The sequence below is a fragment of the Podarcis raffonei genome, chromosome 5 (assembly GCF_027172205.1).
Source record: "Podarcis raffonei isolate rPodRaf1 chromosome 5, rPodRaf1.pri, whole genome shotgun sequence".
Taxonomy (NCBI): Eukaryota; Metazoa; Chordata; class Lepidosauria; order Squamata; family Lacertidae; genus Podarcis; species Podarcis raffonei.
In genome coordinates this window covers 18,315,626-18,340,650 of record NC_070606.1, presented here as the reverse complement: position 1 = coordinate 18,340,650, position 25,025 = coordinate 18,315,626, and the positions used below count along the sequence as shown (strand labels likewise).

At 39.9% G+C, this 25,025-nt stretch overlaps 1 protein-coding gene across 3 annotated transcripts in view; it reads right to left on the bottom strand.

Moving 5' to 3' along the window:
* The window catches only part of LRMDA (leucine rich melanocyte differentiation associated), a 738,096-nt gene that overhangs the window by 577,832 nt on the left and 135,239 nt on the right, over positions 1-25,025 (bottom strand). The gene's annotated exons all lie outside the window — the stretch shown is intronic.

Genomic DNA, 25,025 nt, shown 5'->3' with positions numbered 1-25,025 from the left:
AATTCATCAAAGTGATATATTTCGGCTCAACAAAAATATGTCTGCCCCTGCAATTATTTATGATAAAATACCAAAAAAATACATCAGAATAAAAATGAAATCAAATTAGAAATGTGTTGGTTTGTAGTCTGTGATGAAACCACTGTTTCTTGGTTTGGATCCAACTGGAAACAATTGGATTGGCAACAGTTCTGTCATATAAGCAAACAAAGGAAGAGCTGAATGAGGATGTATGCAAGAGCACACACTTGTTTTGGGTCTTATATACCAGTACTGTTATGTGTGTACTCTGAACTGGCCCTAACTCTCAAGCATTTGGTTTAAGATCGAACAGGGTTCATACATCAAAGGAGGTTGATTAGAGCCCCCTGTGTCCCTCACAGAACCATGAAGAAATCCTGCCAATTTCAAGTGTTGAGATGGGTAGTTTGGTTATTATAAAAGGCATAAGCTTGTCCTCTGTGATTTAGCTGATAAAGGAAATAAATGCCAGTGATATGTATGCAGATGGTTTTGACAACCTGCTTCAAGGCGGTTCAGTTCAGATATTTGCATGCAGTACCACACAGAGCATAGTTGTCAGTGTTGAAATGCAATGGGGCAAGCCTATAAACTGGTTTTGGCTTCATAAGGGCAGGGGTGGCTAACCTGTGGCCCTCCAGATGTTATTGAACTACAACTCCCATCAGCCCCAGCTGGTATGGCCAATTGTCAGGAATAATGGAGGACACAGGTGGCGCTGTGGGATGTGGGTGGCACTGTGGGTTAAACCTCAGAGACTAGGGCTTGCCGATCAGAAGGTTGGCAGTTCGAATCCCCGCGACGGGGTGAGCTCCCGTTGCTCGGTCCCAGCTCTTGCCCACCTAGCAGTTTGAAAGCACAAAGTGCAAGTAGATAAATAGGTACCACTCCAGCGGGAAGGTAAATGGCGTTTCCATGTGCTGCTCTGGTTCGCCAGAAGCAGCTTAGTCATGCTAGCCACATGACCCGGAAGCTGTACGTCGGCTTCCTCTGCCAGTAAAGCGAGATGAGCACCACAATCCCAGAGTCGTCCGCGACTGGACCTAATGGTCAGGGGTCCCTTTACCTTTTTATGGAGGATATAGTCCAGCAACATCTCAATGGCCAGATGTTTCCCATTCCTGCCTTATAACATAGCTTAAACATGGGCCTGCTTCTGCTTTATTTTGTTTGGTCTAAGGGTTATCCACATGCTATGCAGGCAAGCACACATTTTCTAAATATGCTATTTACCAGTTAATTTGAATGTATTTGCAGGAGATATTCATCAAGCAGGGAAGCAGTTAACCCCCCTCCCTGATTATTTTTCTTTGAAAGTGGGGTTTTGCTAGTCTTCTGGCACAGCAGGGGTCGGGGAAGAAAGTAAAACAAACATGCAGGTATGCACTGCATGGAAGAATTGACAGAGGGAGAAATGTTTTATCAATGCCTCCCACCAAATGACCTCCTACAAATACCCTCCCTCACTTTAGCATGATGAGAACCATGTGCTTCCCTTGTGAGGCCTACTCTCAACCTTAGTGGCATACACAGAAAGACCTTGATGAACACTAGGAACTAGCTGCTTCAATTCTGTTATTGTTGTTCATGCAGTTCAGGTGAATTTACATGACCAGATATGGCATTCCCACCTTCTGCAACCACAGCATAATTATTTCCCTCTCACCTCATAGTGACCATCCACGTGTTTCTTCTTTAAAGAACTTGTGCTCACCATCAGTCAGTCACCCAAACTGAAACTGTTGAACCATTTGCAACACTACGATACTCCTGCATCTACAATATATTTTTGAGGTATCTATCCCACCTCCTTCTGACCTTTTTATCCTCCAGTAAGGCAGAGCAATAATTTGCTTGCTTCTCAGTCCGCAGCAGGCTGTGTCATAGTCAATGAGGGAAAGGTTGACCACAAAGGGAGGGAGGCATAAAGACAGCAGAATCGGGATACTTCATTCTGCTATCTCCAAGGTCACTAGAAAAAGAAAGCAGTAATTCATAAACAACAGAAGCCCTGTATACACCACTCTAGGTGCAGAAATGCATATTGGATTTGAGTGCTGTATATCTTTGAATTTTCTAGACTATATGAATGCTCTAGATCAGCGGTTCTCGGCCTGTGGGTCCCCAGATGTTGTTGGACTACAACTCCCATCATCCCTGATCTCTGGCCTTGCTAGCTAGGGGTGATGGGAGTTGTAGTTCAACAACATATGGGGACCCACAGGTTGAGAAAGGCTGCTCTAGACTATGTTACATTAGGGAAAAAAACACTTAAAAGTGTTTAATTCATTTGTTCTTTGCTCTCCTGATTTCCCATTTCTTTCTCATTTTTAAAATGAAAAAAAAGGTACTTGGAGGAAAATTGGCAGATTAGAGAACTGGGCCAAAACAAACAAGATGAATTTTAACAGGGAGAAATGTAAAGTATTGCACTTGGGCAAAAAAAATGAGAGGCACAAATACAAGATGGGTGACACCTGGCTTGAGAGCACTACATGTGAAAAGGATCTAGGAGTCTTGGTTGACCACAAACTAGACATGAGCCAACAGTGTGACGTGGCAGCTAAAAAAGCCAATGCAATTCTGGGCTGCATCAATAGGAGTATAGCATCTAGATCAAGGGAAGTAATAGTGCCACTGTATTCTGCTCTGGTCAGACCTCACCTGGAGTACTGTGTCCAGTTCTGGGCACCACAGTTCAAGAAGGACACTGACAAACTGGAACGTGTCCAGAGGAGGGCAACCAAAATGGTCAAAGGCCTGGAAACGATGCCTTATGAGGAACGGCTAAGGGAGCTGGGCATGTTTAGCCTGGAGAAGAGGAGGTTAAGGGGTGATATGATAGCCATGTTCAAATATATAAAAGGATGTCACATAGAGGAGGGAGAAAGGTTGTTTTCTGCTGCTCCAGAGAAGCGGACACGGAGCAATGGATCCAAACTACAAGAAAGAAGATTCCACCTAAACATTAGGAAGAACTTCCTGACAGTAAGAGCTGTTCGACAGTGGAATTTGCTGCCAAGGAGTGTGGTGGAGTCTCCTTCTTTGGAGGTCTTTAAGCAAAGGCTTGACAACCATATGTCAGGAGTGCTCTGATGGTGTTTCCTGCTTGGCAGGGGGTTGGACTCGATGGCCCTTGTGGTCTCTTCCAACTCTATGATTCTATGATTCTATATGATTCTAATGAGGCTTGAACCTGGCTCTGTAGCAATGGTGTCACATGTTCTTGACCAGAAGCTCCCCTCAGCAATCTGAGTGCATTACAATAATCTAGCCTTGAGATTACCAATGCATGGATTGCAGTGGTCAAGCTATACTTGTCCAGGAACAGCCATAGCTGGTGAACCAGATGAAGGGGACACTAGGGCACATCTAGTCCTGTGACTTACTAAAGAAAATATATAATCCTCCCTTAAAGGAATGCAAATATAATTAGTAAATTTATTTTTTAAATGCTGTGAATAAATGATAGCACTAGTCGTCTTTGTGAAAGCATCTCTTACAGGATCTCAGATTTGACAAGGAGCATGCAGTTCTTCTCTAAGAAGGCCTGAAGGTAAGCCAGCTAGATAGAAGTGAGACACACACAAAGTAATTCAACTGAAGTACTAGGAAATACCCCGCTCCCACTCCACCAGTCCAAAGAACTAAATAACGCAAACAAAACTGTAAGCATCTAGCAAAGACAACAAGATTTAAAAGAAGGTAGGAGTTGATGTTTACTTAATTCCTGCAGAGGAACATTATTTGAAAAGAAGATAAAGCCACCGGAGACACAAAGATCAGCCACCCGCTTTGCTTGGGAACATTACATTCCTTAAATACTTCATACCATCTCACCAATTTTGGTAAGGTAACAGTTCTAAACCATTTTAACTACCCAACTATAAAATGCCTAGTATTAAAGTTTGTTGCTTTCGATCTTAGTGTTTGGGTGGGATAAGGATTGTAAAAGTTTATCACTCATTTTCACTGCCAGACATTAGTTAATACACATATATTTTGCAAAGTGTTTAAGTGTGTGCACTGTTTATACTTTCAGTTCCAAGACAAACTTCAGCAAACTTTTGCAGCAAGAAGTCTTGACTCTTTTTTGTTGTTGTTGCCTTGGTAAGTTTTGCTGTATTTTATGTGCCCTCAGGATTAAACACAGGCTATGTTCAGACATCATGCTAAACCATAGCTTAGCATGACGAGAATGAGATAGAACAAGCATCAGGCTTGTGCACCACCCTCTTCTCCTCTGGCATAACCACAAGTTTGGAAGCTTTTGCTTCTGGCTTAGAATAACCCCAGAATGCTGTGATAGCTGAACAAAACACATTGTGATCAGCCTTAACTATGGTTTATTTGAAGCAAGACAATTTCAAACCATGGGTTAACCATAATGAGCATTAAGCACAATTTCAGATCACATATTAAATTGTAATTAATGGAAAGCAAAAGCAAAAGCACTCATTGCAACTCATTCTTGTCATTCTAAACTATATGTTTACTATACTAAATATGGTTTGGTCTGAATGTAGCTTCAGACAGTATTCACACAGTGATATGGGAGCTACTTCCAGTGGTGCAATCCCATTCTTTGTCCACATGGCTTTGTCAAGTTGTGTGGATCTTTCCCACCTGATTGTCATCTGACCAGCAGGGTTCCCATCTGCTAGAGATGTGTATGACCTTGGCCCTTGTATAAACCTGTACAGTCTCCTAACTGAGGATTATTAAATAGTTCCCAGTCACTTCAAAAACAATGATGAAACAATTATAAATGGAGCTGGGGGCAGGGAAGTGTACAGATCATAATGAGCAAAGATGGCTCTATAATACCAACTTCTGTTAAAAAAATAATACGGCCTATCTTTCCTTCAAAATCACATCTGAAGCAGACTGTAGTTTGCTCTTTGATACAATCCATGGCTTTATCTCAGACTGCCTTGATATATGAAACGGGGGGGGGGGCATCACATGGAAAGCATTCAGGCCAACAAAGTCAGGTCCTAAGGTTGTAATAATAATAATAATAATAATAATAATAATAATAATAATAATAATAATTTATTTATACCCCGCCCTCCCCGGCCAGAGCCGGGCTCAGGGCGGCTAACACCAATAAAAATACAATAAAACATAATGGGGGGGGGAGAGACAAACAAACAAACAAACAAACAAAAACAGTTTATTAAAATATGGGTTAAAATACAATTTAAAATGCAGCCTCATTTTAATAGTAGCCCATAAATCAAAGCCATAAGGGGAGGGAAACTTAAGGGTCAGAGTGAGTCCAAACCAAAGGCCAGGCGGAACAGCTCTGTTTTGCAGGCCTTGCGGAAAGATGTCAAGTCCTGCAAGGCCCTGGTCTCTTGTGACAGAGCGTGCCACCAAGTCGGGGCCAGTACTGAAAAGGCCCTGGCCCTAGTTGAGACCAATCTAACCACTTTGCGGCTTGGGACCTCCAAAGTGTTGTTATTTGTGGACCTTAAGGTCCTCCATGGGGCAAACCAGGAGAGGTGGTCCTGTAGGTACACTGTTAGCATGGGGTATAGCCATGAGAAGTGGCAACCACCATGTCGAGCAATATTGCTATTCAACCAATATTACTAACTGAGCTCCTGCTGCTGTAGTGTGCAACACAAGTGAGGAACATCTTACTTGTGTACCTCATCAGGCCCCATCTAACTGTCCAGCTTGTTCCCTTGCAATTTCATCTCAAGTCTCTCTTTACATTGTTATATAGGGCGGCAAATATGTTCCAGCAGCCTTAAGGGTTTTCAACGCAAAGCCCGTTTCCCAACTCCTGTATGCAGCAAATGTCTGGCATAATGGGGACCTGCCAAAGCTAGATGGCTTTCAGGCAAAATTTATACGATCTCTGCTGCAGGTACCTAACTGCGTCCCCAACTCCGTACTTCTGCTGGAAGCTGGTGAATGCCCAATTTCAGCTAGAGCGTGGTGGGCTGCCCTAAAACATTGGCTCAGGATTTCAGTGTTTAATTTAGGGAAGGGTCTGTACCAACATTTGACCAATGAGGAATTTGTCAGCAAATGGCAGAAAACCATGGCTAAAAAAGCCACCTCTATTGGTCTGTCTCCCCCCCAACTGGGTTATGAAGGTGCCCAAAAGGTTTTAAAGCAAAGATTATGGGACAATGCACACAGTGACTTGCGATCTCGATCACATGCAGTCTGCTGGCAGCAGGAGTTCAATATGGGTATGTCTTTGAGTTAACATCTTACATCAAAAACCTGACAGTACCTAACTATCGAAGGCTTTTCACTAAAGCCAGACTAAATGTCTTCCCCTCTGCAGTGCTGGATGGTAGGTTGAGAGGAGTTCCCTACCAGGACAGACTTTGCTCATGTGCTCAAGACATCGATTCCATAAATCATATTTTGTTGCATTGTGTGAAGTATGAGCAGGCCAGGGCTGAACTGATACTACCCTTGCTGGTGCCTTTCCCGGGAAAATCAGAGGCTCACTATGTCAGGTTCCTACTGGAAGACCGGACAAAAGCTAGAACGTTGGCAGTGGCAAAGTTTTTATCGGTGGTTGCAAGAACAAATGAGCCCTATATTCTAAACAAAATGCTTAATTAACCTGGAGGTAGGCTGTATGAACTGTGTATCAATTTGTAATGTTTTGTTGGGTCTCTGGACCATAATAAAGATTGTTGTTGTTATTCATGGCTTTCAATATAGTCCCATTTCTGCAAATCATCTCAGCCAGATGCAGGGCTTTGATAAGGAAAAATAGCAGTATCTGGATCAAATATATTTGGTCTGAGAGGTGAATGTCATCAAGGAAAATCAAGAGTGGTGTCCCATGTCCCTTCCAATCCTAGCATTACCTTTCACCTTAGAGAGCTATGTTACATGTATTCCAACCATGAGAGTGATGATGGAAAGTGTATGTGCACACATGCAGCAAGAGTTTCTCCTTCACTGTCTGATATGCTTGATCACTGTCCCATCATATGTCCCGAAACAAAGACAAAGGTCTGATTAGAGACCAAGTCTGATATTAAGTCTGGCAGAATGGCGGTGTGACACTAGCAAGAAAGGCAGTTTCCAGATCACACACTTTTAATCTAGTTATTAAAAATGCTGAGAATAACAAGTCAGAGGTGAAAGCTGGTGAATAATAATAATAATAATAATAATAATAATAATAATAATAATAACTTTTATTTATATCCCGCCCTCCCCAGCCATTTTGAGGACACAAACTTGAGATACTTTCAGAATAACAAAAACTGGTAGACAACCAGTAGCAAACAAAAGAAAGATACTTGAATTTGATCTATAAAAGTTTATCCCTCAACAAAATCTGCTGGTTGTTAAGATGCCACATGATTGTTAACTGTCTTTGAAAGGAGCATGTAATATGACAGCAGAAGACTTCTATGTGTGGGTACAAGTTTTTCTTAGAAAACAATATTAGTGTGTTTCAAACTCAAAATATTCTGCAAATGCAGGAGAACTGATCCCCAAACGAGAAAGACCTTACTGTACTGATGGTTCTTCTTGAAAAAACCTTAACGATGGCTAGAATATGTATAAACAATACCTACAGTGTGTATAACAGTTCATTCAAACAGATTTAATTTACATGCCTCAGTTTGCTATACTGAATTGCTTGTGATGATACAGATTTGCATGGATTCAAGTAGAGAGAGGACAAAGTCAGGACACAGACAATAGATTGTGGAAAGTTTTTGTCATCATTAATTGGGATATGCTATTATTTCTGCATGATTACTGTAGAATGCAATGTACTTATTAAGGTTATGAACTAGTTTGCATCATTTCATTGCAAAAATTAGTAATGTGCTAAGTATGATGTACCTTCTCCATGATTATACCTGCTCAGAACCACAGCAACTTTCTATAGCACCACTTTGAAATACTCAGCTCCTTAATGCTTTTGCCAAATCTGCTAGATATATAGTGAGCAGTGCCACACTCCAGATTCATCCAACTAAACCCAGAGGAAAGCAACATGCATGTCCTACTCTTCCTGAGGAATATTTATCCTATACTAAATCCTAGGAAACTCTGTGAGCACCTCTTTAGTGCAGTTTATGACAGGATTATTAATACTGCTCAACAACCAAGTAAAATTAGAGATAAAATCTGAATAGGTCCCATTATTGTTTTTAGAGTGAACTAAATAAGCTATATAATTTTCCATCTAGAAGAAAGCTCAGCCCTGTACATGCAAGGAATAAGATTGTGATCCTAAGCACATCACATCCTACCGTTGCTTGAGTGTCAGTAAATCCCCACCTTCAGTGCTGTGAATTCAAGCAAATAAGAGCTTTAAAATGTCAGGCCAGCCCTTAAGGATTTATTCGCTTTAGCATTTTTATACAATGAACATTAATTTCAAATGGGAAGCAAAAGCAGTTGTCAGACTTGAGGCACTTGCTATGTTTTCCCCAAATTTCATATGCCTCTTTCTATGCTATTGTTCTCTGAAGAACTTTCTTTCCTACCCTCAAAATTAATCCATCCCTATCTATTGGAGCCATAAACTAAATTTTGTAAAGGGAAAAAAGCCTCAACTGGAAATTTTCAAATAACTCTCCGTACTTTGAGTGTAAGTTTATAACCAGGGATGCAAGAACTGGAGGCCCCAATGAATGATAGCTTTGTTATATCAGGAAGTCCCTACAGAGATTTTCTTTAGATTCTAAATATTTTTGACTTTTTTTTAGTTTATTTCTCTGCAACTATGAAAGATGGAAGCTTGTGCAAGAGAAAGTATGCATCCTCTGAGAATCTTAGAATTCTGACTTTTATCTCTGACTCTCGCTGCTGCTGCTGCTGCTGCTGCAATATGGTCATCCAGTTTCCCCAAGCACTACCTACAACTCAACAGGACTACAGATGTCACAAAATGACTAACGGGTATTTGTTTCCTCGGAAGCCTGGCCAGGTAGTCAGTGCTCTTCCTCATAAAAGACCAGAGCTTGTAGATGGTAGAGTTCGGAGGTGGTAGCATGGAATGTTCCACTTCTGATTGCAGGTGTGGGGTGAGTTGGCTCATTTCCAATGCCCCTCTATGTGAAAAGCTCCCTGCAGGTAGAAAGATCTGCACAATAATTATGTATTTATTACCAATATTTATATTCTGCTTTTCAGTTATAGTAAACAAGTTGGGCTACAATCTTCTCTTTGCTGTAATAGGGTTTTCTTATTTACATTCAGTTTTTTCATGTGGGGAAGACTTATAAGATCAAGGTTCTCCACCTGCAGTCTAAAGGGATGGAGTCTACTCTGCCACCTCATTCTGCTGCATCTTTAGATGAGCCTAGCTCTGATCACATGCAACGAACTGTATGCAGGAACCAATTGCCATGGTTGCAGGTATGTATCCACTTCCTCATCAAAAGATGTTTCATGCCAGTTCAAATGGGCCTGGGTGAACCCTGGGACATGGAAGTGACATAGGGCCAAGCAACCGGCATTAAATTGATGAGCTTATCAGTATTTCATTTAAATCATTTACAGTCCAACTTCTCACACTCCAGCTTTTGACTAAGTTCCCAAAGCTGTTTACAGAATAAAATACTTAAAACCTTTAAAAAAATTAAAAAGGTAAAGATAGCCTTGGGGGAATCAACTCATCCATCGAGACTTGGCTTTGGATTGGGAGCAACGATTATTGAGCAATGCTGTAGATTAGAATGCTTGGGTGGAAAGTTCTGCTTTCCTGAGAGTACTACGTATACTTGAAAATTGCTACCTATAAGCTGCCAGCACCTGTCTGCATGTCCTGAAGTGGCTAAAGCAGGGAACTGTTATTGGTTGTTGGAATACAACAGTCATAGCTGAGATGCAGACGGTAATTTGAGATAGGAGCCTGGGTGGTGCCAGTCCAGGCTTAGCAATATTAGACTGCCAATGTCAGAAATGGCAACCATGGATAGTAGGAGGAGGGGAAAGCAACTGATTCAGTCCCAAAGCGCCATAGCTCTTTTCTATCTTGGATTGTAATCTGTGCTGTAGAAGAACTGGGGGTATGTAGTTTCCAAGGCTTGTCAACACCACTGCTTTTAAGCAGTGATGCTGCCAAGCCTTGTAATTTCCTGGTTTAAAAGCACAAAAATGAAAGCAAGTACCAGAAGCAAAAAATAAGATTAATCTCCTGAAATCTTGGTGGAACTGGAATGTGTCCATTCAAGAAAAGGGAAAGAACAAGTTCTGGGACTACTTACTGTTGTCAGAAAAAACAGAGATCTAGTGAAGTTGTTTTAAAACTGGATAAACAGGTTCTTGCTGATGCATTACAGCTTCCCAATATACTTAAACAATCTGAGCAAAGGTTGAAACCATAGCATTTGGATTGGATGAGAGAGAGGACTCTGGGTATCATATGTGTGACTTTTTTGTAACTATTTCTTAACACAATTCTGGATAAGTATTTGTCTTGTGTCCTGCTTATTCTTCCTTTTCTCTAACTTCAGACTTCTCTACGCTCCCTCCGGTTTGGGATGTCACCGTAACGGTAGGTGCAAGAATTCACCATCAGGACAGCATAGCATGAAGGACAATGGTGCTTTTTCAGACTCCCATACTCTGTGCTGAATCCTGCACTACTTGTTACTTAATAACCGCGTAAAATCAGCTGCACATTGGAGAAATTCAATCCAAATATGACTGGGCTTACTACATTGGAAATATCCTCCAACACAGCATAAAGCTAATTTAGCTGTCACTTACTGTAAGTAAAATGACAAATATCTGTAATATCTGTCAGGATATGAATACTTTAAAAAGAGTTATGCAGCTGTCAACATTTTGATGACTATAACAAGAACAAAACAAACGAACAGAAAACAGACAGCAAGTCTGTTATACATCCAGTTGCCAAACTGTACTATATATATATATATATATATATATATATATATATATATACACACACACACACACACATACATACATACATACATACATATACATATATATACATTCACACTACACACACACAAAAAATTAACTGCAAATGTTTCTGTAGTGAACTGATACAGGTAAATCAGTCGGTACTACTGACAAACTAGCACAGTATATGCCATTTCAGATTGAATGTCGTTTTCATAATCAAATGACTGTTTATAACAAAATAACATCATTTATCAATTTTGAAGAATACAGGGATCCACAATTACACTCAGCTGTGATGAGCTGGTGAGTGTATCATTCAATCTGAAAAGAGTTGCCCACCCTTTTCTGGTTTCTGGATGCTAGAGAAGCATGATTGTTTTCCCTGAGCTCATGCTGATATTTGGAGACCACTTGGAAGCCCACTTGGAACTTTCAAAGGCAGTGTGACAAGACCCACTGCCTCCCAACACAAGTTCAGAATTGGGAAGAAGAAATGGCACTTCTTCATCTGGTCATGGAAGCACAATGGGAACCTGCAAAGCTCTGTGTGATGTCATAGTCAAGATCATTCTCTCTCCCTTGACAGAAGAGCAAGGTCTTTGGCAAGCTCCATTTGGGTTTAATCTGGGAATTCAGAGGGCCTAGATCTATTTAAATCTACACATATAGTGTAACTGGTTACTTCAAAACAAACAAACACACACACACACACACCACTCCATAAACATTGCTCAGGGGTGAAACCAGCCTTCATTTCACCTGGGTCAAAATTAATGTATACAGAGAACTGGCATACTAAAGAAGAAAAATATTATGCTGAAAGAAATATATTACAGTATAGTAAGATCCTGGTGGAAAGAATGAACATAACTTTCAGAAATAGGCTTTCATAATAGCTAATGCAGCAATTCTAACACTATTTTCCTGGAAGTAAGTCCCACTGAATTCAACAGGACATACTTTCTATTAGGATGTGCTGCAAGATGCTAACTTTAGAATTGAAGGCACTATGTTGAAAAACTTACAACATTCTATTTTCAATAGTAAGTGTTACTAGTGTTTAGATGTGATGTAATATGCTAAGGAAAAATTATTCTAGCTAGAATGATAAGAACAATGAGTTTAAAGAGAAAGGATATGGAATGTTTCTTTTTGCTGAGGTTCTATCTTACGACTAAAGGGGCTCAAATCAACCTCACACCTGTAAATGAGAATTTGTGGTACAGTCATTCTTCTCCACCAGCTGTGGATAAAGTACCAAACCAAAACACATATTTGAAAAATGTTAAATGAGAACTGCAAAAAAAAAAAAAAATCCACAAGATTCAAGAGAGTAATATAATGTTTTCTAAGAATGCCCATGATGGAACAAATAACAGTCTGAAGTAGATCCCATTTTTATCTTATTTCATATTTATGATGTTGCAGTGAATTTCCCAATGTAATGACTGTGTACATTACAAATAAAGGATGGTAATCCAAGATGAATTTTGTGAACACCCAAAAATATATTGCAATTTCTTCACTTTTCATACATACACAAGTGAATACTGACAATCTCAAGTTGATGCCTGTCAACATTTACTGTGCAGTTTTTGGACATTCACAGAACATGCCTGGCATTGCCAACATTTACTTATGATTATCAATAGCCATTAAAGTTTGGATATTCACTAATGCATATTGGGGTGGTCTTTTTTTATTTCCATGTATTACCTAGCATTAATACCACTAAATATGGAAAAGTAAGCTCACACACTGACTTATTGGGCTCTCAAGAGTGAAATAGTTCAATAAAAATCAGTTTAAAGAGGCAAACAAAAAATGTGTGCATACATAGACACTTTTACTCAATTCATCGTTACTCTTTTGATTTTCAGACACAAGTTATTGAAACAAGTAATAGTCAGAAATTCCCATTTAAGTGGTTTGACTCATAATTTAGAATAAAAGAGATGTGTACATCTACCCACTCTGCTAAAAGGGACCCTTAAGTAGGGTGGGGGTGGGGTGTGGAATGCACAAGAAGCTAAGACTTATAGCAGCATAAATACTTGGAAGTACACACTGACAAGTATGAAGCAGCATCATAAATGATTCTCAAAACACTTTGAAAACAAGTTAAAGTAAACAATGGTCAATACACTATTTTACCATTCCATTGCTCCTTTCACATACAGACTGTGATGGGGTCTTCTGCTCAGCCACTAGCCTATATCATCAGATATCACGTCGCAACAGATAGAGGCAGTGTTTTTTTCCTAAAAAAAAATGTTTAGGGGTCCTCTCATTTTGACTCAAGAAAATCACCATTTTATAGGCCACCATCTGGGATAGCAACGGAACTGAAAATTCACCATGCTAGAGAAGAATTTATTTTTTAAAAAATTTCTTCTCCTGTTAGATTCACAAAATGTTTAGGGGTATGCGTCCCCCTGCATCCCCACAGGAAAAAAGCACTGGATAGAGGTATAGACAACTCCTGGATACCCTAGTCTCAAACAGGTATACCATTCAGAGTGTTCCCAGTTTGAAATCTGGGCCAGCCCTGTGGCTTCCATGGCCTGACAAGAGTGGAAGTGACAGAACAAGAGGAGGATGGATCTTCCCAAGCAAAATGAAAATATTATGACAGAAAATGGTGAAGAGACATAAGGGGGGGATTTAAAAATGTTAATTGTGTTTTATCTCTATCAAGATTTTCAGTGGTCTGCTTCACATCTATGGGAAACAGTTTAGGAATAAAATTAATGCTCCCACCGATCAACTGCAGCCTGAGAACTGCCATATACCTGACAAGTGCCATCTAAAATAATGCCAATTACAAGCAGTTCTTCAACTCATTATTTCCAGTGTGACTCTCACTGCTGAGCAACACACCAGAGATCTGTGGTCCCTTTAAACAGATTTATTGTCGAGGCATAAGCTTTAATTGGTGAACTACTGCTTTTGATAATGCAGAGACAAATGCATCCTATATAAAATATTATAAACTGAAAATCTTCCCAGTTTGTCACAGGCTATGCGTTTTCTCACATCTCACATCACAGGCCAGAGTAAAGGTGTTGCAGTATCTCTCTGCTTTGAAATATGTTTTAATTCTCTAAATAAGACAAATTTGTTACTGACCAATAGATACAAAATCGGACACTGTTGTGCTATACATAACAGAATTGAAGATAACCCTTTACTGTAAACACTGAAAAAGGCCAGTGGTAGAATCAGTCTTTAAAGAGAGGTTGAGTGGATGGCTTTTCTTTTTATGGGGCTGTCCTCCTAGTGGTTCTACTGGGGATACTCAGTAAGTATGACTGGGACTAGTGACTAATCCAAAAAACAACTAGATAAAGTAGCTGCCAACATTCCCAGCACTATTTCACAGCAAAACATAAGACTGTTGCAAGTTGCCAAAGACATTCTATGAAATCCCACCAATCCCCCCCATTTTTTAAATTTTGCAACACAAACACACATAACACTAGTAAAAGAAAAGAGGGGGGAGGAAACTTCAAAAGAAAATACAAAAACCTATATGAAACAAATAATGGACAGTGAATTCTTATCTGGTAACAGGGTCGTTTAAAACAGGTAGCAATAGCAACAAAAAGGATGAGAGAGATCTTTCTCAGTTGCAAGCAGAGTAAGTAGCCGGGGGTGGTAAACCTCAGGCTCGCCAAAGGTAGCTGGCTATTCTGCAACTCCCATCAGTCCCAGCCAGAATAGCCAGTAGTCAGGGATAATGGAGTTGTAGTTCAGCAACAAATGGAGAACCACAGCTTAAGCCAACCCTAAACTAGATGTAAGCTCAGCCACAAAATGTCTATGATGTTGGTTCATGCATTTTCATATTCCTAAATATGAATGATTGCTGTTGTAGATCAAGCAAAGAACTGAAATTAAGTTGGTACCCTTTGGACATTACAGCAGTGATGCCAGAAATGGTTTTCGATGGACTCCTTCCATGGCACTGCTTAATGCAGTAGTGAAGAACCCTCTGTCCTCAGAGGGCATTTTTGGCAAAACACACCCACTGTTTGTCACCTGGCATCATGTGATGTCAGGTGCAGAGATTTGTCATCTCTGAAATAAGTGCTGTGAGAGCATATTGGCTGTCTGTCCTTTGACACGCTGAGGATGCACAGACTTTCTTCTCTTGCAGCCATGGCTTGAACTTTTAATCACAGGATGCCATACGATGTCAGGTGACTGCCCACAGAGGGCAAGCCAGTTCTTGATCCAACCAAATTCAGGTGTGGATTTCCACAACTGGCTTACTGTTTAGAAACTTACCACTAAGTAGGTCCTTATCAGCTACCATCAGGTGAAATGACTGGGAGTGGGGTAAGGACCTCAGGTGGGCTTTAAACATTATGGAAGTGCCATAGGATGAATCCAAGTAAAAGTTGTTCCCCAACAGTGTGTTAACATGTGAAAGGTGCTCTGTAGACAACACAGACAAGGCAAACAAGTAACCCCTCTCTCAAAGTATTCTAATTAAATGGAAATACTACACCCATTAAACAGCTAAATATATTATGTTAAACCTCTGAAAGAGAAATAAAACAAGTAAGTTGGACTGTGCTTTCACAATTAAAACACAGGAGCGGTATTATGTGTTCACCAAATTGTAGTAGAGTTTCCTGAAAATATTGCTGCTTGGGTGTAAGAAAACAGAAGGCAGAAAGGAAGAACTATGCTTGAGCATTACAGCTGCCTCATTTCGAAGAGATTTAGATGTTCAATTTCCTCCCCTCCCCAACCTAGATCAATTCCTGTAACAAAATTTGCAGTATTTCAGCTTCCATTTTGAAAATGACTTGAGAAAAGCAAAAGCACAAGGTTCACAAAGTGGCCTAGAATAGAATTGCCAATATTCTGATGAATCTTTCGTGTCTCACCCTAATCAAATGAAGAAAGTATGGCTCTAGCAAATGGGATTTAAATTAATAACATTGAAACAGAAGGAGGCAGCAGTTCCAGGTGGTGATATAGGAGGGGAAGCCCACTTCAGGAAGGTGGTGATGAGAGGGTGGAGAAGAGAGAGGAAGGGAGAACAAAGAAAATAATTTGCAAGACTTCGAAATGCATACCTCATCACCAGACAGGGGCCATGCCCACAATAGTCCTAAATGCTTCTGATTCATCTTCATTTACTTTCATCCTGCATGATATTCTTGCACTCAGGACATTTTGGTCCTCACTGTGCCCAATTCAGGAATTCTTGAAAAACAAAAATACTTTGGGTTGTCTCCCAAGTTCTGCTCAAAGCAGACCCATTGAAACTAATGGGCGGAAGTTAGTTATATTTATTGATTTCAACAGGTCTATTTGGAATGTAACTATCATTTGATACAACCTTTATTCTGAAATCATATAGAGACTTATATAGGAGTAAGTCTCATTGAACTCAAAGAGGCTTGATTAAGAGGAGATATAATAGCCATTTTCAAATATCTAAAGGGCTGTCACATGGAAGATGGAGCCTGCTTGTTTTCTTCTGCTTTGGAGCATAGGACCTGAACCAATGGAGTCTAGTTACAAGAAAAGAGATTCCGTCCAAACATCAGGAAGAACTTTCTGATGGTAAAAGCTGTTTGACAGTGGAATGGATTCCAAAGAGAGGTAGTGGACTCTCCTTCCTTGGAGGTACAGTCCTCTCCAGATTTGACAAGTAAGGCAGTTTTCATGTCTCTTACAATTCTCAGCAACTTCTTTCAGAACGACTGCATGTATGTTGCATTTTTATTGGAAAGACAGGAGTGAGTTTTAAAGACATACCGTAAGTCCTACATTAAGAGTTGGAGGTAAATGGAGCCACTCTAATTAAGTTTCACCAAATATTTTTGTTTCATTATAATCTTGTTATGACCTCATTTCACCTTCTTTTCTTCTTATTTTTTTGGATAATAGTGAACACTATACCCTGTTGTTGTTTTTTCTTACTGGTATTTTGGGAGGTTTGGACAGTTGTCATTTTGACTTAAATAATCACATTGGGGAAGGCTTGAGGAACCCTGTTCTATGTTTTGCAATTTTACACTCTAAACAATGACTACCGAAGTTATTCCATAAATACACAATTGCCTAATCATTGGCACTGCCAGCTGGGACAATAAAAGTTACCATTTTATCAAAATGCAAGTATTTTCCTAAACAGTTTATCCAATTAATGAACACAGAGCTGATGTATTTTTTTTTAACAAATGTAATTTTTCCTCTGCATTTACTGCTACAAATGATACTAAAGTGTTACTTCTCATCAGCTCTTTAATTTAACTGCCATAATTTATGCAGATAAATGTTTGATGAATTGCGTGAAGAATAGCATTCATATTGCCAACCATAAAAGTACTTAGCTACCATTTTCTTTTCATCCTATTTATGGATGCTTTATATTACAAAAAATCAAGTCACCCACATTAAAAATGATGTATTGTTAAAGGAAAAAAAGGTACTGGTGCATAACAAGGAATAATAAATTATTAGTCTCTGAAGGTTAAAGCCAAGTTTAAAACCTATCAGTGCTTTGTTATACTGAAATCTTTTCAAGATTCAGTTGACTGAGTAGGCTTTCAAGTGACAAAAGTGACACCACACTAAGGCTATCATCTCTCTGGGTTTAGCTCAGGCATCAAATGCAATGTGAAGGACAGATCAATGTTCGTGATAATCCTCAAAATAATTCAGCTACACACACAAACTGGCATAAGTTATGATTTTAAAATTCAGCTCAACTTCATGTAAGCAAGGGCACTTAAATTTGATCCTTTCTTCTGAATCAACCTTAACCATTTTATACTTACTGGAACAGGGAGTTGAGGTTGAAAGGATAATTGAAATATTATATATATATATATCCTGTTGCTTGATGGAAGTGTTGCATTGATCCTCATAAGAATCATGGTAGCAAAAATGAATCAGATGCACAGCAGACCTGGGCATGGGCAGTGATGTCTTCAATCCAATAATTACATAGAAGATTCCTTTTCCAGTGTCATTTGGGAAAATGCACGTTAAAAAGGACAAGAAGGCCCAACTATTCCTAGAAATACAGCCTGGTTAGTTAATTTCTTTATGAACTTGTCATTCAGTCCATGGGAGTGATTCTTATACTAGAATTGGGGTCAGTATGTAGAATATTGGCTTTACATACCATTGACCATGGTATCCTCCTGGACAAGCTCCAGGGAATGGAGACTGGGGGCACTGTATTACAGTGGTTCTGATCCTATCTTCAGGGCAAAGTCCAGAGAGTAGCATTGAGAGAGTGCCTTTCGGCCCCCCTTGCAGCTACGTTACGGGGTGTCGTAGGGGACTATCTTGTCTCCAGTGCTATTTAATATCTATATGAAGCTGTTAGGAGTGGTCATTAGGCATTTCGGGGAGAGGTGCCACCAGTATGCTGATAACACTTAGCTGTATTTCTCCATAACATCTGAATCAGGAGAGGCCGTGCAGGCCCTGGGTCCTTGCCTGGACTCAGCAGTGAAATGGATAAGGAAAAACAATCTGAGCTTGAATCCTGGCAAGATGGAGGCACTGTGGGTGAGTAGCTTCCGTGTCCTAGAAATTGGTCAACTGCCTACCTTGGATGAGGCTGCATTCCCCCTCAAGGTACAGGTTCACAGTTTGGGGGTGCTTCTGGAGGCCTTTTACAAACTGTGATTGGTTCAAAAGCTACGATCATTCCTGGACTGGGAATGTCTTGCCACAGTCGTTCATGCTTTGATTACTTCAAGACTGGATTACTGCAATACGCTCAAAGTGCTGCTTCTCTCACGCTTAATCCGGAAGCTGCCATTAGTGCAGAATGCTGCAGCACGATTGCTGACAGGAGTAAGTCCTGGTCAGCATATAATACCTTTGCTTTAGAGATCTGCATTGGTTGCCGATTTGCTACTGGGCAAAGTTCAGGATGTTACTATTAACATATAAAGCCCGTAAAACATGGGACCAGCTTACCTACAAGATAGCCTTACCTCACATCTGCCCACCCGACCACTTTGATCAGCAGAACTGGTACTACTACAGATGCCACATAATACCCACTCCACATGTGTAAGAACATGATTGTTAGCGTAGCAGCACTTTGGAACTCTCTGCCTAATGGGATAAAGCAGGCACCTTCACTGTATTCTTCTCGGCTCCTGCTAAAAACATTCTTGTTTGGACAAGCCTACGCTTATAAAGTTGACATAATTTTAATCTGTTTCAGTATTTTAACTTCTGTATGTTTCAAAGTTAAGGTTGTGATTCTTCTTGGCTTTACTGTTTTATCTTTTGTAAACTGATTCGAGGATTGTTGTGTGTTTTTTAACTATCAAACTGTGTATGAATTTTATGAAATCAATTAATCTTAGGCAGCAAGAAGTTGTGCACAATTTTTTTCCTTAAAAACCCCCTCAATGGATGTGTTTAACTCTTGCAAGAAATTGAACAAATTGCCATCTCTAGGGTCACCCCATGGTCAAGGTGATTCTAAGAATTAGTCTCTGGTGAATGAGGTGCTTTCCCCTATAGTGTTTGGCATCCAGATCAAAGACTGCATGTAGCCTGAAGGGGAAACATTACATAACCCAGTATAGGTTGTCTAGGAGTGAGAGGAGAGATAGATGAGAGGAGATGTGTTCCATCTGTTGGACTGGACACTTGAACTACATGGTGCCACATAGGAATTCCTTTCCAGTTCAGCACTACTCCCCCCCACCCAAAATAATATTTTAAAGAAAACAAATAGCATCACTATTTAGAGACTTAATCAGGTGGCAATGATTGAAAAAAGGATATACACACAAACACATACAGGATGCAACCAGCTGAAGTTAAGCACTCTGTGTCTCTTCCAACAAAATAATTAAGCACATGCTTAAATCTCTCACAGAAATCTGTGAGATTTAAAAGTGCTAAATTGTTGTATCCAAAGACTGAAGCTAAAATAAAAGTATAGATTTCAGAAATTATGCAACTTATGTGGGACCCTTCTCCACATTGGATACACAAAGACACAGGAAGAGAGACACTTCAATTATGTGTTCTTTTATCTCTGTCACTAGGAACACCGATTCTAAAATAAAAATAGGACATCATCTCACTTTAGTACAACAGCAGGGAAAATACATGCCGGTAATCTTCAAGCCAATGATTCTATGCAGGCAGTCAGATATCCAGATCAAGATTACAGTTTTAGGACAGATATATAATTTCAAGATCTTCAATTCATTAATGAGAGCTATGCACTCCAGCATCAGTTCCAATAAGAGAAGACCACCTTACTTGTATTAGGAGGAAAATAGAGATGACAAGCTTGGGGCTCATCCACATTTCCTTTTGTGTCATGTTTCTAGGCATAGGTCTGGGTTTTCCAGGTCCAGGTCCAAGTAGGATTTTCTTTTTTCTCCCAGCATTTTCCCAGGGAAAATCTGCATTTTACCACTAAATCAGAGCAAACAGCAATCAGGTTTTCCTGGAGAAAGTGCCAGGGACAAAAAAAGAAACCATTGAGACCTGGAAAGCCTGTGCCTGTGCCTAGAAAGCACAGAGCAAAGGTAAGTGTGACTGATCTGTTGCTAAGAGATTCCATTCATGTTATGGTGAAGGTAGAACGCTATAAATCAGAAGTCAGGAAATTTCAGTCCCAGAAGCCAAATACAGACCTTGAGGGTGCTCTATGCAGCTTACCTTTCAAAGGTAAGAGTCACACCCATTGTTCCAACCACTTTTGCCCTTGTCCTCCTGCATCTGACTCCTTGGAAGGCTTAGGCTAAAAAAGTTTCCCCACTCACACTGGTTATAAACAGTTAACTGTGCCTACAGACATTTCTTGAGCATCAGATAAATGTACCTTGAGGAAATTATCAGGCCCCATCATAGTAAAACAGAAGACATATTGCATTAGAAGCTTTTTTAAACTGAAATAAAAAATACTCCATGCAGACCCCAGAACCCCAGATCTACCCTTGATCCATCGTGAGCATAAGCTCACAGACCACAATCATTCTAAACAAGCTCTTTTCAATACCTGACCAGCTTCACTTTCAGAAAAACCAGAGCTATGCCTTCACTGATCATAGATCACTTTGTAATGTTGAACGTAATTCTAATGGTTATGGGGTTGCTCGTGCGTAAGTTGCCGCCACTCCTGGGTAGGTGGCCTGGTTAAACCTTTCCTGGCTGGACAGCCCCTCACTTCGTGGCTGCTCAGTCGCTGGCAGAATCCGACAGTGGGCGTTTCTTCAACCTTTTCCAACATAAAAGTTGTTTGACGCCCAGTCTCCTCCTAGCCTCCCTGCGCGGAAGCCTTCTGCACAGGGTGGGCGTGGGTAACGGAGGACCTGTGCTCTCTCCGCTGGTGTCCAGTGAAGAGTCTCGGAGCCTGCTCTCCGCTTCCTGCATTGGCCCCCCTCCATCCCTGGTGTCGCGCTGAATTTCTTCCCCAACAGGAGACCTGCCTCTCTCCCTACTTGGCCCCTCTCCAGCATCGTCGTGGAGCCTCTCCTCCTCCTCTCGTTCCGATGGCAGTTCCCTGACAATAATGATTTGGGGAACGTTTGGTTTCCAAAGGGAGAAGGCTCCTCCCTAAAGATGTCCAGTTCCATCTCAGTTCCCTAACTTATCTATCCAGTCTGTTCTCAAAAAAGGATACATAAAAGTGAGAGTTCTGTTACAGGTAGGATAGGATAGTTGGATAAGATCAAGGAGACAAAGACATAGACCATGGGCTGGATTCAACTACCCAGTTCTGCTAGCAGAAGCCAACACAAGGGCTGCTGCTAGTGCAACAGGGCTCCACCCCTCACTTGCCCCCAATATCTGCTCAGGGAGGTTGAAAGATTCCCCAGAACAGTGTGCAGGGGGAGAAAAGGGGAGATTTGTTTATTTATTTATATCCCACCTCTTTCTCCAAGGAACTCAAGATGGCATACATGGTTCCCCCACTCCTCATTTAATTCCCACAACAACCCTATGAGGTAAGGTAGACGGAGAGGCAGTTACTGGTCCAAGGTTACCAGTGAGCTTCATGGCGGAGTGGGGACTTGAACCCTGGTCTCCCAGGGCTCACAATCCCTTTAGAGCTATGTTGCATTCCACCCTCAGGCATAGGTATAGTTGCATATCAAAGGACAATATTTTACACTATATCAGACTTGAGAAAGAGTATCTTCTAACATGTCAATTGCTGAACGCTTCCTTCAGTACTTACCTAGGACACCAAGGATAAGGTTTTTTCTGCGGTGGAACCATAATTGTGGGGGAAATACGCTTGAGAGATGCTTACCAAACTTAATCCCTTATATCTTTCAGAAAGACTGTAAATACCTTCTTATTTCATTAAGACTTTGGATGTACTGGTTTTGCAATTTAACTTGCCTCTTGCTACTATTTTATTATTTGGGATTTTTATTGCAGTTCAATTAGGTATTTTTTATATTATGTTACTCTAAGCATCTTGGTGCCTGTTTTAGGTAAACATTTATTTAATTTAGTAAGAGTGAACTGATGACTTCAAATCCAAGCAATTTTCATGCAAATAATAAAACCACCAAGCTATATATTCATGTTATATTGAAATAGCAGTTGTTAAAATCAGAATGAGATTATTCTTCACTATATAGATTTTCTGTTTCATGTCTGTATGAGTTATCTTGTTCCTTTTCTTTTATCTGTTATGAATTAAGTATTTTTGCCCCTGTGCTACTAAGGAAGAAAAATAGAAACAGTAATTATCATTAGATCTATATAATAGTTTAAGAGTACTGAAAGAGAGAGAACTTGTTGCCACTATTTCATCTCATTATTGACCATAAAACCATTATACCAAACATGCATATGCAATATGAAATTCAGCAATTTAAAGTAAAAACAAATTAAAGAAATTCACCTCTGATGCATGGATTACAATTAAAAGATGTGTACTGTCAACAATGATTGAATCCTAAATTCACAGATGACACACTACAATTATATCACAACTTTCAGTCTCTAATTAGTGAGCTAATAATCACACCTATTAATAATCCATTGATGCCTTCAGTCTTATTCCCTATGCCATTGCTTTACAGATACTGCCCAAATGAACACAAGCAACAAACATTTATCTGGCAAGCAGTTTCTTTGGAAACACCCACCCACAGTTAAAATAACTACAACTCTTAAATGATGTATTCACAGATGGGGGAATTTGGATTACTACTTAAAAACAGAGAAGGCTAAAGAAAAAAGTACAAAGAAATTCAGACCACAATAAAACTATCTTCTTCTTTGTCTTTTGATTTTTAGTATAGAGGGGAATTCTGGCACATGATTTCTCAAGGCAGCAAATTAATGCCACTTCTGGATAGGTAAAAACAGGAAAATAATAGCAGCTTATGCACACCCACACACGTCATTAATTAAGATATGTCTGACTGCAAGCAGTGGAGTCACTCTGGTCTACATTTCTTCTCAGGGCTGGTGAGTGGTTTTTGAATACTGGTAGCCTCCTCTTGTGTCCCATTGTCGTTGATTATGTATGATTAATGATTTCAAGGAATAAAAGGGAAAGGTCAATTTCTGAGTTCAAGACAGAGCAGCTACACCGGGAGTAATTAAGATACTTGTGTAAGCATGATTAATAAGCACAAACAGGCATACTGTGCTGTAAACAAGACACAACCAGATGGTTTAGGAAGAAATTGGTATTTCCTTAAAAAGAAGGGAAGGCAATTTTTCAAGCCCCAAAAGTTGGCTTCCTCCCCACTCAACCCCCACCCTACCAACATCTTAGAAGCTTATTATCTGCACAGCTTACAAAGAAAGGAATAGTAACCTCCTTAAACATTCATCCATTCCAGTCTCTCTCTTTTAATTTTAAACACAGATAACTAGAGTTTGCATGTAAATGGATTCAACTCATCTTTGTTTAACGTTGCCTTTTATGTCGAGTTCCATGAATTGCTAAGCCTGACAAGGTTCACTGGGAATCTTTTTAATTCCCACCCACAAGCTCTCGCTCGCTGTCATGTGACTGGCAGTATAGAGGGATCAGCCGTGGCATTTATCGAGAAAGCTGGAAGACAGGTGTCAGAACGGTCCAGCAGGCAAACCTAACGAACACTAATCAGCTCTGGTGTTCTTTTACAATCCATATCTAATTCGCAAGTTTCATTCTTTCTGAAAAACAATTACTAGGTTTTGAAGTTCATTGTGCATTTACTCAACTGTCTCTTCACATTAATGTAAAGTGGGAACAAGGAAAAAATAGAGTCAGCAGGGAAGGGACATCAAACGAACTTAGGATAGATGAAGGCTTTATTTTAAAAGTAATATAATTACAGATTTGTGTAATGTTTTACAATACATTTAAATGTGAAGTTGCATCCTTACACACCAGAAAGGTATTAGCTGTTCAGCTCTGGAGCTGAAGCTCTAATACATACAAATGACTAACAGGAAAACAACCAACAAAATCTCTCATTGATGACTTCAAACAAAAAGGTAAGGATTTTTAAGCCATTGCTAAAAGTAACTGTCTTTGAAGAATCTTCAAACACTAAGCCAATACAGCAATCACACCTTAAATTACAACTATTTTCTACGTATAAATATCACATAACTTGTGTTACAGTCAACATTGTTGTGAAGTAATTCTCTTTCATTTACATATTTTTCTATGTAATAATATTTTTCTAAACTCTGTATTTGTCACACCGACAAATCCTCTTACAGTTGGGAGTATATAATCTGGTAAAGCTTCACCTAATCTTTGCTGGCTATAGCGTTACTGACTCATATTAGAAAATTTGCTTTTGTACTGTATAATATTATGAGGCATCTTAAACTCAGGCACATTTGCTTTAGATGTTATTTTCACACTTCTGCTTTTGTCAACATTAACCTTGCTCCCCGATAGTGAACTTCCTTCTAAAGTGATTATTTTATTGGAAGAAGCATATACCACTACTCCATGCACCTGCCATTCTCCTTTTCTTTTAAAACAACAAGGACAGGAAACATGTGGCCCTCCAGATGTATTTGGACATTGGACTACAACTCCCATCATTCCTGATCATTGGACATACCAGCTGGGCTTTATGGGAGTTGAAGACCAACAACATCTGGAAAGCTACAGCTTTCCCTGC